Source organism: Ambystoma mexicanum, chromosome 10, assembly GCF_040938575.1.
Source record: "Ambystoma mexicanum isolate Mex_15411 chromosome 10, UKY_AmexF1_1, whole genome shotgun sequence".
Classification (NCBI taxonomy): Eukaryota; Metazoa; Chordata; class Amphibia; order Caudata; family Ambystomatidae; genus Ambystoma; species Ambystoma mexicanum.
The window spans coordinates 1,600,683,552-1,600,696,702 of NC_090932.1; positions in this window are offsets into that span (position 1 = coordinate 1,600,683,552).

Sequence of the window (13,151 nt, forward strand, 5' to 3'; positions counted from 1 at the left end):
AGATGGCTCTTCTTCTTTCGACTGTTCGAACATTTTCCAAAGTTGTAGAACAGCGAGGCATTTCTCTAGTTTTTTGCCTGTATTTGTGGCATGCAAATAAGTCATCATATGGTGTAAGACGGCTTTAGATAAGGACCCGTTCTGTGGCCATGGCATAAACATCTTGTGGGCGGTACCCTTAACCCACTCTGTACTGTATTTCTTAAGCTTGGGTGCATGTTTAGGCAATTGTTTACATAAGTGAGCTAGTGGAGTGATATCTTCCATGCTTGAATTATGTTTCTAACAATACTTTCATGCAATTTCACCACTCCCAACAATATGAGCGAGCACCAAATACCGCAAGCTCCAATCCAATCTTTTTCCACCAAAATATTATATCATCAATTTACTCAAGAACATCAATTCAGGTGCGATTCCCTCTCAACTATAGAATCGCGTAAAAACCCCTAATCAATTTCAAACATTAAGGAGACAAATTTCCGTACATATGGCACATCAACAGGACATGTATGACAAACGTTAAACAGACTAGACAGACACCAGCTGGACACATATATCTCTGTCTTCTAATCAATACCCCGACATGGAGTTTAAACTAATTCCTTTTACGACGCCTTTAAAAGTGGTATCCTATTCTTTCCCTATTATGTGGGACTATGAGTTCACGTTTCTTCTGACCGCTATATTAAAGCGCAGGAACAAGGTGTATACTCTCTCTTCTCGAGTGTCTACCCCGGTATCCTCTATTTTTATCTCAGGTGTTCAAACCCGGTATCCTCTCTCTTCTCGGGTGTCCACCCCGGTATTCACTATTTTATTCAGTTATTCCAAAGTCATTATCCCCTTACATATATGCAGTCTTCTCTACTTCTGACTATTTCGTTTTCCCGCCTCCCTCCGTTACCTTTCCCCTACTTGCTCTAATGCCTATAAGAGCATTTGCCAAAGCATTTAATTTTTCGTTTCACTCACCGCTCGTGTCAGAGATTGGGAACCTGTAGGAAGGAATTGACATTGTTCAATGCATATAATTGTGGATCCTCTTCCTCCCCAGATTCTTTGCTGTCCCCCTTCGTCTGAAGACAGTTCTGAGAACCGGTTTGTGGGGAGGATACCTCAATAGTCTCTGTATGATCTGGCTTGCAGGGTTGGGGTCTAAGAATCTCTCGATCTGGGTGGGTTTCCATGCCTACTCTGTTGGACTCGTGGTTTCTTGTGACCCATATTTCTATGGGAGGGATCCCCCCCATTCCTGAAATAGAAAATGTCCTTACCTGAATCATCCAGGGATCCTTCCCTTTCAAAGGGGATACTTTTATTTTTCCTTCTCCACAAAGTGGGTTTTTCTTTGACCTCTTCTACTTACCTTCGGCTCTTTGGGTTCTAACTTCCCAGGGGTAAAATAGTGTCAGGACAGCCTCTATCACACCATGCACTGTATACTAGGTCCACGTATCTTGAACTAGCCATGTAGAGGAAGAGTTCTTCCTAGTAATTTACCACTCTACTGGTTTTGTTACACAGCAGAGCAGTTAAATAATGGAAAGACATGGGAGGACACAACCGGAACACCACTGGCTGCAAAAAAGGCCACATGTTAATGGATTGCAGACTACAGTTAACTGTCTTTATCACAGAAACAGGTTTTAAGTAGCTCAACTCTTATGTCAAGAACCATACAATTGTTACACTAGGATTGGAGCGATGAAGACCGGAAGTTTCTCCCCTTAAACACAAAGATCCTGGGATAAGGATTGTACTCTGATAAGCAAGACAAAGAAACAAACAAGAGGAATGGAGTACCTTACCCGTATCTATGGTGGAGCTCTCCGAGTACTTGAATCAACAGATGTCCATGAAGTCAAACCCAAATTCCAAGGAAACCCTATTCCTGTAGGCACGATGACATCTAGAAAGTTAGTGTTCTTGTCTCCTATTCCCGACGGCATGAGGACGCCTTGTTCTGTTCACAAAGAGAAGTCTCTAGTCCATGCAGTCGGAAACGTATGGGAGTACCCAAGAGGAGAGTTCCAAGAAGTCGTTGGTACGTTGTGGCAGATGAACAGCTGGTAATCCAAGAAGTATTCAGGCGGGTCAAAATGAATCCCAAAATGAAAGTCAATAGAAATCCATGGAGCGTAGCGTAGGGTCAGGACTGTACAATCATTTCATATACCAAAACAGAAGACAAGTGTAGTCCTGGGGGCATAGCAGAGGTCGGTACCGTGAAAGCAGTGTGAGCAGTGTGAGCAGAAGGCGTAGCAAGAGGTCGAAATCCAAAAAGGCTGACAAGGTGACACGAAACGCACAGTGCTTAATGATAATTAATCCGAAGCAAGGTGCGTTCCGAAAAGAGCAGTACTTAAACAGTCGACGAGACGTCATGCCGAATGTGCTCTTCCGGGCATTCCTGATCCGACGTGTTGCATTCCAACTTTTCCCCGGCAACCCCGAGCTGGAACGCAAGGCAAACATCCGGGCAAGTGCTCTCGTTGGAAACCAGGAAGCAGACCATAACGGAGGAGGAGCGTGCCTTCTGAGTGGGTGTATATGAGCTGTAGGAACATGACATTGAACCCTATGGCGGAACTTGTAACAGCCGGACCCTTTGAAAGAGGTAGGAAATGTGTAGACGTTGATGCGGGCTGGTGTATCCTAACAAATAGTCACTATCAGGCTGAGAGGTTTCCTGTGGTTCTCTTCTGGTGAGAAAGGAAGCTGAAGCTTTGTTAAGGGCTTGGCATCTGCCTTCCATCAGAGCCCCTTCCTCAGGAACCTGTTGCTTGTCTGGACTTTCCTTCAGTCATTCCCCCACCCCCCAGGAATCAGACCAGGTGTTGGGAGGTTCTGGGAAGCATGGTTAAGTTGAGGGTTTGACTGATCCCTCAGCATGCACCCCAGGTCGTCTGTCAATTGTTAGACCTGTCGCTCCAGTTATGTAACTTTCTCTTGGTTGCATGGAGGTCTCTGCTCATACCTCCACTGCTCCCTAAAATAAAAGGGTAACTGTCCCTTCTAGCAAAATAGCTTGGTATTGGACATTTCCACCATAATTATAAACCCTGATTCCCCCTTCTCCTTGGTTTCAGGGATCGATTGGATTTGGAGGGAAACTTCCCGGGGAAGTACCTACCTGATTTGGCCCCCCGCCTTTGTGCCGGGAGAGTGTACACATATCCCAGGTTTGGTGTTGCACCCTTAAATCGAGGCCTTATGTGGGTGGCATGGTCAGAGGGGTCTCCTCTGCCTCCAATTCTGCTTATCAGCTGGAGGAGTATTTTTATCCCCCCCTGTCTTCAGAACCAAAGAAAGGGTCATTTTCACCTCTGCGACCTTTGCAGCGGGAGGTGTTGTCGATGGTTTGGTGGTTTTAGGGTTGTTTTTATTGTCTGTGGGTTTCTGGACCTCATATAACCTGGTAGCGTGTGTTATTACCCCATCCAGTGTCTTACGCTTGTGGAAATCGTGAACTAGTTGGGTAATTATTTATTTGGGAAGAGCTTGGAAGTATGTGGTCACAAATTCCCTGCTCTTCATATTCGCCCGCCTGGAAGTCTGCGCAAATGAACATTTTTGTTCTCGTTCAAACTCCCTAGGTGGCTGATCTTCCCCACATTGTAAATTATATGGATCCTTGCATGCCTCTTGTGGGTTCAGTTGAGTGGAGAAGTGTTTTACAATGGCCGCCTTATAGGTGGACCATTTGCAATGATCCCGGTGTTCCAGACCCGCAAAGAAACGGGCATACTCCAGGTGAAATATACATTTCACAAACTGCATGCAATTGACATCATTATTCATTTTCAATGATAACATCATTTGTTCGTAGAGTTCCAAATGTTCCCACAACGAATACATGGATTTCTTGTGGTATGGGGTCATGAAGCTCTTTATGGCGTTCATTGGCCTGATTGGGTCTTTAACAAAACCCTTTCTTTGTTTGGTATTTCTTGTTTGCCCCTGAACCTGTGTCCATTCACCTTCGGACTCAGTGCTGCTATTTTAACTCCAGTCTCTGTCTCCTAGGCACTCACTATATGAGATTGGGAATACCTTGTTGAATTATAGGATCTAGACTCCTCCTTGTGCCTGGGCCATTGTGAACACTCAGAGTCACTTTCCCTGTCGTCACCTTTTGGCACAGGATAGAACACAGTCTTCTCTTAAAAATGTTGCCAATGTGTACAGGTTTTCTGGGGCCTAAAACTTCTGATTTTCTCTTTCAGTGAAGTGGGCTAGATGGTCTCTTTGCAATATCAGTTTCTGTAAATCTAACTCTCTGATTTTCTTATCATATGAGTTTTCAGGGTCAAAAGTATTCACAGGACTATTTTTGGTTTCCCATGACACACAGGTCCGGCCACCTTCCCTTCAGTTTGTTAGAGGTGAATATTCATCAATGTCAGGTAAGGAATGGCCTTCCTGATCAGGTGAGCTAGGAATAGGCACACTCAGCTGCCTCATGTTTCCCTGTTCTCTACAGATGAAATGCATGAGGTCAGTTCTAGTTTGTACCTGGGAATTCGTAGGTAACTGGCATGAGGTCCTAGATGGAAGGAGCATCTCACCTTGGTCCTGTCCCATTCCCTGGTTGGTCAGGGCGTCTCAATGGCTGTTTATATTTCTGGATTTCCTTATTTAATTTCTCACAGGTGTTTCTCTGGGCCAGTATTTCCTGCTTGTATTCAGAGTGCTGCACTTTTAACTCTGACACAGAGGTTTGGCTGGCTTCAAGCACACTGCTCTGAGCCACCAATCGATCCTTTATTTGTTGTAATCATCTTGAAGAATTTCAAATTCTCTCTGAGAGTCTTGCATTATGCATGCATGTTCACAGCGCTTTTCTTTTTAAATGAAATGCTCTCTCTCCTGATCATCCCTACCATGCGCTGGCTCCACAAGGTCAGCTTCTGTTTGTCTCAAACACACCATAAAATCAACCTTATTAACTCTGTCTACACAGGAGCAAAAACCTTGCACTTTATTCGTGCTAGAATTCCACAATCAATACCAAATCAGATTAATGAGAAATAGGAGTACCCAATTTAACAGACTATATTTTTATCCACACTGGAAGTGATGTTGTTGATTTCGAAATTCAACAATATCACCCCCGTGTCGGTTGGCTATAGGGGAGTTAATTACATTATTATTTAGTAAAAATTCTAAGGAGATACTTGGTCTGCCAGTCCAATCAATAATGAGAAGATATTAAATCAAACACACCCCCACAAGACTTGGTTTGATTGGACAGATTTACTTACATTTTTTTTTATTATTTAAAGTGCAGACATAGCTCTAGAGCAGCGGAGTGCTGTACAAAATGTGAGTAGTCGGCATTTGGACGGGTATCTTTTAACAGTAGCACAGTACTGTGAGGTCTGTGTTTCGGTATGTGTTGTTGAAAGAGCCATGTTTTGAGAGATTTGTGAAACTGGAGAATTGTGGGGGCATTCTGCGCCAACACTGCGGTCGAGTTCCAGAGGGTGGGTGCACTGTAGGCCCTGAAGCAAGTGCGAGAGAGGACTGGCAGGGGTACCCTGGACTTGTGAAACTCTGCGGTACACCAGGCGGCCAGTCAGCAAGCTGTAAGGAAGAGGAGGGAGAGATGGAGAGAGCGGAGCGCTAGGTTAGCAGGGTAGAGGGAGAGAGAAGGAAGAGGAGATGAGGAAGGTCTTGAGGAGTTTCTGGAACTTAAGAAGGTCAGAACATCATCAGTGGTGCCCTAGTGGACCTGGACTGCCTCCTAAACATCAGCGATGACATCGTAGTGTTTGCAAGGTCAGAGGTGGAGCACATGGCATGTTTGGGCAAGACACTTGAACGCATCCAGGCACTGGGCCTAATGCTCCACAGAAAAAAGTGCACGTTTCTCAAGACTAGCATCAAATTCTTTGGCATTGTGTTCAAGGAAGGGGGTGTGTCGCCTGATCCCCATAAGGTTGAGGAGATCCTGGATGTCAAACCCCCGCAGAATGTGACAGAGGTGCACAGTTTTCTGGGGATGGTAACATACTGTGGGCTTTTCATAAGGAACCTTGCCACCCAATCCAAGCCCCGAGGAGCCTCACAAGAAAGGAGGCTAGCTGGCAGTGGGGCCCCATTGAGCAAGCAGTGTTTGAGGATGTGAAGATGGCCCTCACAGCTGAAGACACAATGGCGTTCTTCCACCTCTCTCGCCCATACAATGTGGTGGTGGACGCCAGCCTGTTTGCCTGGGAGTGCTCCTTACTCAGATGGACGCCAAGAGCGAGGTAAGGCCCATGCATTTGCTAGCCGTGCCGTCTTGTCTGAGATGGAGCAGAGGTACTCCCAGATTGAGTGCCAGGCCCTTGTAGTGCTGTGGGGGTGCAAGCATTTTCATCTGTATGTTTTGGGCAGACCGGTGATGGTTGTGACAGATCACAAGCCCCTGTTGCCTATAATGGCAGGTTCATCATCCAAACCACTAGCCCGGATAGAGCGATGGATGCAGGCGCTGTTGGAGTATGGTGTGTCGCTAGTGTACCGACACGGTGTGAACAATGCGGCTGACTATTTGTCACGCCAGCTCCAGGACAAGGAGGCAGATGGAGAGACCAATTTGGAGGAGGCTGATGAGTATGTGTAAATCATTGTCAAGTCCACTACTCTGAAATCAATGCCCGTCGAGAAGCTGGAGAAGGCCTCAGAGGACGATTAGTGTTTCTGACTTCTCTGAGTAGCATTGCAGAATGGGGAATGGAAGTTGATCTTGGAGAGCCCGGGCATGAAGACTCAAGAGGCCCAGATTGCTTTGGAACAACTGTGGAGGGTCCGTGACAAACTGGCATTTGTCAACTCAGAGCTGCTATTGCGAGGGGATAGACTGGTCCTACCTGCTGGCAAGGTTCAGCAGGCGATTGAGCTGCTGCACCATGGCCACCAAGGAAAGTGTGAAAGTGTGGTTTGCTGACCTGGAGATGAAGGGCAAAGAGTTTGTGGCGGGCTGTGTGTGGTGCCAGGTGGCAGCTCCGGTACAGAAGGAACCCCTCATCGAGTCCATGCCTCGAGGAACGCAACCATAGGAGGCGGTGTCTGCGGATTTTGGGTCTGCTGGGAGAGACATTCATTTTCTGGTGGTGGTGGACCAGTGGTAAAGGTATCAGGTGGTGGAATTCCTGGAGTCGGTGTCATTTGACAATGTGGCGATGGCATTGGAAAAGATCTTTGTGACTCAGGGTCTCCCCCAAGTGTGGTGCTCTGACAATGGAGCGCCATTCCAGGGGGAAAGCTTCAGCCAACTCATGAGCGAGTTTGGAATACATCATCTGAAAATGACTACAGTCTGGCCGAATGTCAATGGGGAGGCAGACAGTTCATGACGACCCTTAACAAGGTGTTCCGGATCACTCAGGGCCAAGGCCAGTGTATCACAAGGGCCCTCTATCAATTCCTGATGGAATATAAGGCGACCCCCCGCCCCACTGTGGCTTCAGCAGAAGCAATGTTTAAGAGATGTCCGAGAGGCCTCCTGCCAGGCAAAGGGGACCGGAGCCGGCGGTGATTGATGAGGACCGAGTGGAGGAGGAGAGAAGGTCCAGAAATTAAGGCGAGAACACTAGAAGAGGGCTCGGACCATACCCGCTAGCCCCTGGGGATGAGGTGATTGTGAGAAACGGGCACCCCCAAGGGAAACTGTCTCTGCCATATGAACTGAACCCAATGGAGGTGATAGCAGTGAAGGGGTCAATGGTGCCTGCATCAGACAGGAAGCGCAAGTTTCTTCAAGAAGCTGATAGAAGGCACATGGCCGGACATGTCCCCTGGAAGAGAATGTGCAGAAGAGTCAGATGAAGGTGGAGGGTATTACTGTTCTTAGGCTCCCCTGGCCCAAGGGGATGCAGGTGAGGAGAGGCCGAGCTAGGAGGGTGGCCGGCGATATCCTCCAATGAGTAGGGAGGAGGAGACCTGCTTGACTGAAGGATGATATGATGGACACATGAATCGAACAGTCGAGGGTATCCTTGGAGACTGAGTAGACATGTTTATTTGCTGATGTGTTAATGGCCAGTTGGTGGAGTGACGTAATTCTTTCACGTGTACCATCCAATAAACGGGGCGCATTACATGCGCTCGTCAGAGCATGCATGGAGCCCGGCGGGAAGCAGTGTCCTCCGTGTCATCTGTAGTAACTTTCCATTCATGCCTATTTTGAGCCTTCAGTGCGCATGTCCGTATCTCGTGACACATGCTAAAATGTGGCATCAGTAGTATATCTCCCAGTACCACATTTGATTTATGGACTGAGTCTTCAGGAAAATCAACATAGTACATCACTAGCAAATCATGATTCGAATCTCTTCCATTATCATTGACGACAAAGAATGAGACGGGAGCCGCTCAAAATAATAATCATATGAATATAATAAAACTGAGAAATTAAGTGACGTGATCAGGATGAGCAAAACAAAATACATTTGTATCCGCAGCAGAGAGGGTAAGTTGCTATCAGAGGCCACTCGTTACAGCATAAATGCACCGAGATTCTGGAGAAATGCACTCAAGTCTCACAGTAGAGGCGTAATGCAGCTAACATCCGAAGCAGGGGTGTACCGCGAGGGCCGCAAACCTGATATCCCTCATTAATATTCACAAGAAAAGGTTTGCATGCATTTAGAATCATTGTATGAAAATGTATCTCATGAATATTAATGAGGGTTATCCTGAAAATCTGACATGTTTACGGCATTCGAGGCCTGGACTTGGACAACCCTGTTCCAAAGGAACTCCATTGCTATCTAGGGTCACTCACTGTACAATGGGTGCACAGAGAGGCTCTGTTGCTGCCACAGTTCACTCACTAGAGCAAATATGCAATGAGAGCCAGACAGGCTCCATTGCTCCCAAAGGCCACTCACTCAAGCAAATATGGAGTGAGATCAAGACAGGCTCTACTGCTCCCACAGGTCACTCACTGAAGCATATATACAGTGAAATCCAGAGAGGATCCACTACTGCCACAGGTCACTCACAAAAGCAACTATGCAGTGAGATCCAGATAGGCTCCACTGCTGCCACAGGCAATTCACTAAAACAAATATGCAGTGAGAACCAGACAGGCTCCAATGCTCCCACAGGCCACTCACTCAAGCAAATATACAATGAGATCCAGACAGGCTCCACTGCTGCTACAGGTCACGCACTCAAGCAACTATGCAGTGAGATCCAGACAGGCTCCACTGCTCCCACAGGCTGCTCATTAAAGCAACTATGCAGTGAGATCCAGACAGGCTCCACTGCTGCCAAAGGTCACTCACTAAAGCAACTATGCAGTGAGATCCAGACAGGCTCCACTGCTCCCACAGGTCACTCACTCATGCAAATATGCCGTGATATCCAGACATGCTCCACTGCTCCCACAGGCCACTCACTCAAGCAAATAAGCAGTGAGATCCAGACAGGCTCCACTGTTCCCACAGGCTACTCACTCAAGCAAATATGCAGTGAGATCTAGACAGGCTCCACTGCTCCCACAGGCCACTCACCCAAGCAAATATGCAGTGAGATCCAGACAGGCTCCACTGCTGCCACAGACCACTCCTTAAAACAACTATGTAGTGGGATCCAGACAGGCTCCACAGCTACCACAGGTCACTCACTAAAACAACTATGCAGTGAGATGCAGGCAGGCTCCATTGCTCCCACAGGTCACTCTCTGAAGCAACTATGCAGTGAGATCCAGACAGGCTCCATTGCTCCCACAGGCCACTCACTAAAACAACTATGCAGTGCGATCCAGACAGGCTCCATTGCTCCCACAGGTCACTCACTGAAGCAACTATGCAGTGAGATCCAGACAGGCTCCAATGCTCCCACAGGCCACTCACTAAAACAACTATGCAGTGAGATCCAGACAGGCTCTACTGCTCCCACATGTCACTCACTAGAGCAACTATGCAGTGAGATCCAGACAGGTTACACTGCTGTCACAGGTCACTCACCAAAGCAAATATGCAGTGAGAACAAGAACACCGTTAGGAACAGCCTTACCTTGTGGCGCTTCTGCCCATCATTCATCGCTCCTTCTGTTCTACGGGTATCTTCGGCGGTGTCACTCCCATCCCGGCATTCCCATCCCGGCACGCCGCTTCCTAAGGAAAAGGGAAAAGAACAGAAAAAAGGCATTAGTAAGCATTCTGCAAATCTTTGGTTATTTTAAAATATTGTACGAGCTTCAAACGCTTACCTGAATCCCAGCCGCTCTGGGGGAACTCTGTCTCCGGAACTTCTCATCCATCTGCAAGAGGGAAAAGATACTCCAGGTTAGCGTGGAAACATCTAGAGGCGCTGCATACCGCGCTTACTCACCGCATTTGTTCTTCATAACCGGCATCCAAGCTGAAAACGTCACGGCACCTAAAAGACACATAAAAATAATTCAGTTCAATACAAATACGAAAGGGGTGCATCGTGCATCGCGCTCTCACTCACCTTCAGCGCTACTCATCTCAGCAGCAAGCCGCCATCCCCGGACGCCAGCTATCATCTAAGGAAGGAAAGGAACGAAGTTAGAGAACTGTTCAAAAGACTCATTATACTTACCTGTTGGACTCTTGCCAGTGAAGTAACTAGGCAGCAAAGAGCCTGCATCAATCAATGCACCCCTGCACTGAAAGCAGGATGGAGAGCACACTATCCAAGAAAACAAGGTGAGCTTTGGATCAAAGGGAAGGGTTGGACCCCGGGAAGAAGGGGTTCAAGCACACAGAGACAATAGGGAGTTAAACTCTACAAATCCTGTGTTTCAGGCCCAGTCTCCAGTCGAATAGCCTCCAGGTAAGGGTTTTAGGTCGTAAGAGGTCAGAACAGGCTGAGTGACGTCCCCGTGGATACCAGGTGCGCGTTACAGAACACAAAACCTCACATCAAAATCCACCTGGGCGTCATGGAAACATCAGAAACTGACCAGTTAGCCCACATGTTGGGGCAGCTACGTTCCGAAGTACATGCAGCCAGGCAGGAGAACAACACCCTGAGGAGAGAGCTGATAGTAGCCAAAGAACATACTGATGATTTAAGCCGGCAACTTCTCCAGTCACAAGCAGGGCATGCACCATTGCCGGGAAGCGTGCCCTCGATGCCAGGGCCATCAGCCAATCCCGTTCAGATAACCCTTACTGGGGCTGTTCCCTTGGCCCCGCCCGAACGATTTACGGGGGATCCCAAGAGGTTTGCAACGTTCATGAATCAGTGCCGCCTGCACTTCCTTTGTTGGCCAGGGGCCTTTCCGAATGACCAATCATGGGTCCCTTTTGTGCTATCCTACCTGAGTGGAAGCACTGCGGACTGGTCTGTACCCTTTGTGGCCCAAGACAATCCTTTGCTGCATGACTTCAGGGGCTTTCAGCAGGAGATGGAAAAGCTGTTCTCCCGTCGTACTCATGGGCAGGCATTAGACAACGAACTTCTGTCCCTACGCCAAGGGAATCAAGACCTAGTAACATACATAGCCACGTTCAATAGACTCGTAGTTGAAGCAGGCTGGCCAGTGCTCGGGGTTTGCGGTGGGAGCACAAGGATGTTCTCGCACAAGTAGTGAACCCCCCGAAAGACTGCTCAGAATTCAGTGACCTTGTTGTTTAACTGGATCATAGGTTGCAGGACCGAAGAGCAGATCGAACCAGACCGGACCCTCGCCCTATGTATGTGCATTCAAAGGACAATACTGCCCGAACAATGGAAGATTCAGGAGAACCAATGCAAATCGGGGGGGGTCAGATCCCCCTTGACTAAAGCGGAAAGGGATAAAAGGAGACAGCAGCAGTTATGTCTGTACTGTGCAAGGTCAGGTCATTTCCTTAAAGAGTGCCCTGTGAAGCCACTGAGGAGGACGGTAGGGGCCACGGACAAGGAAGATACCATCAAGGAATCGGAAAACTCCCCAGCCCGGCAAGTGTAGGGGTCCACTTGTCGAGCGAAGAAAGTGAACTATAGACCTCCCATTTTGCACTATCTGTGGTCTTGATCAATCACCAACAACCATCTCGGATGCACGCAGTAAGAGCGTACATAGACAGTGGAGCCGTTGGGAATTACATCGACCAGGATCTTGCAGCAAAGATGGGGCTTCCGTTACGCCCTAAATCAACCACTGACACTGTTACCACTGTCGACGGCACGGAAATAGCTTCTGGTCCAGTATCCCAATGCACTGCAGCTTTAACACTTCTGTGCCAGGATGCACACCAAGAATCTATCATTTTCAACCTCATTAAGGCACCACAGTTCCGGTTGATTTTGGGAATGCCATGGTTGGTAGCTCACAATCCTCAAATCGATTGGCGAGCAAAAGAATTGGCCTTTCCCGAGACTTGCGCCCACACATGTTATCACCAAGAGAAACAACCAATAGACACCAGAACCTCCACTCTTGCGACTGTGGCAATCAGCACCCTACCAAGTGAATACCAGGACTTTCAAGATGTCTTTCAGAAAGAACAGGCTAATACCCTGCCACCGCATAGACCATATGATTGCCAAATAGACTTGATACCCGGTGCCCAAATCCCTTGTGGGTAAATTTACGCACTCATGGAACCAGAAAACCAGCACCTGAAGGCCTATCTTGACCACTACCTGGCCAACAGTTCATCCGTCCCTCGAAATCTCCAGCAGCCAGTCCTCTATTCTTTGTACCGAAAAAGGAGGGGGACTTGAGAACATGCATCGACTATCGCGTACTGAACCAGATTACCATAAAAAACCGTTACCCCGCCACTGATCCCTGAATTGCTTGATCAAGTCAAAGATGCCCAAATCTACACAAAACTAGACCTGAGGGGGGAAAACCGCTTTTCGCACCAAATACAGCTTGTACGAATATCAAGTAATGCCCTTTGGCCTTTGCAACGCGCCTGCTGCATTTCAATACTTCATGAACGATGTCCTACAGGAATTGATTGATGTCTGTGCTCTAGTGTACATCGACGATATCCTAGTATATTCCTCATCAAAGCAGGACCACGTTATACATGTCCGATCCGTATTGGAGAAACTCTGTCAACACCAGCTCTACGCCAAGCTCGAAAAGTGCTCATTCCATGTCTCAGAGGTGGAATTCCTGGGCTTTATTCTCAGCCCGAATGGAATCCGAATGGATGTACACATGGTAGATGCTATCCTGAACT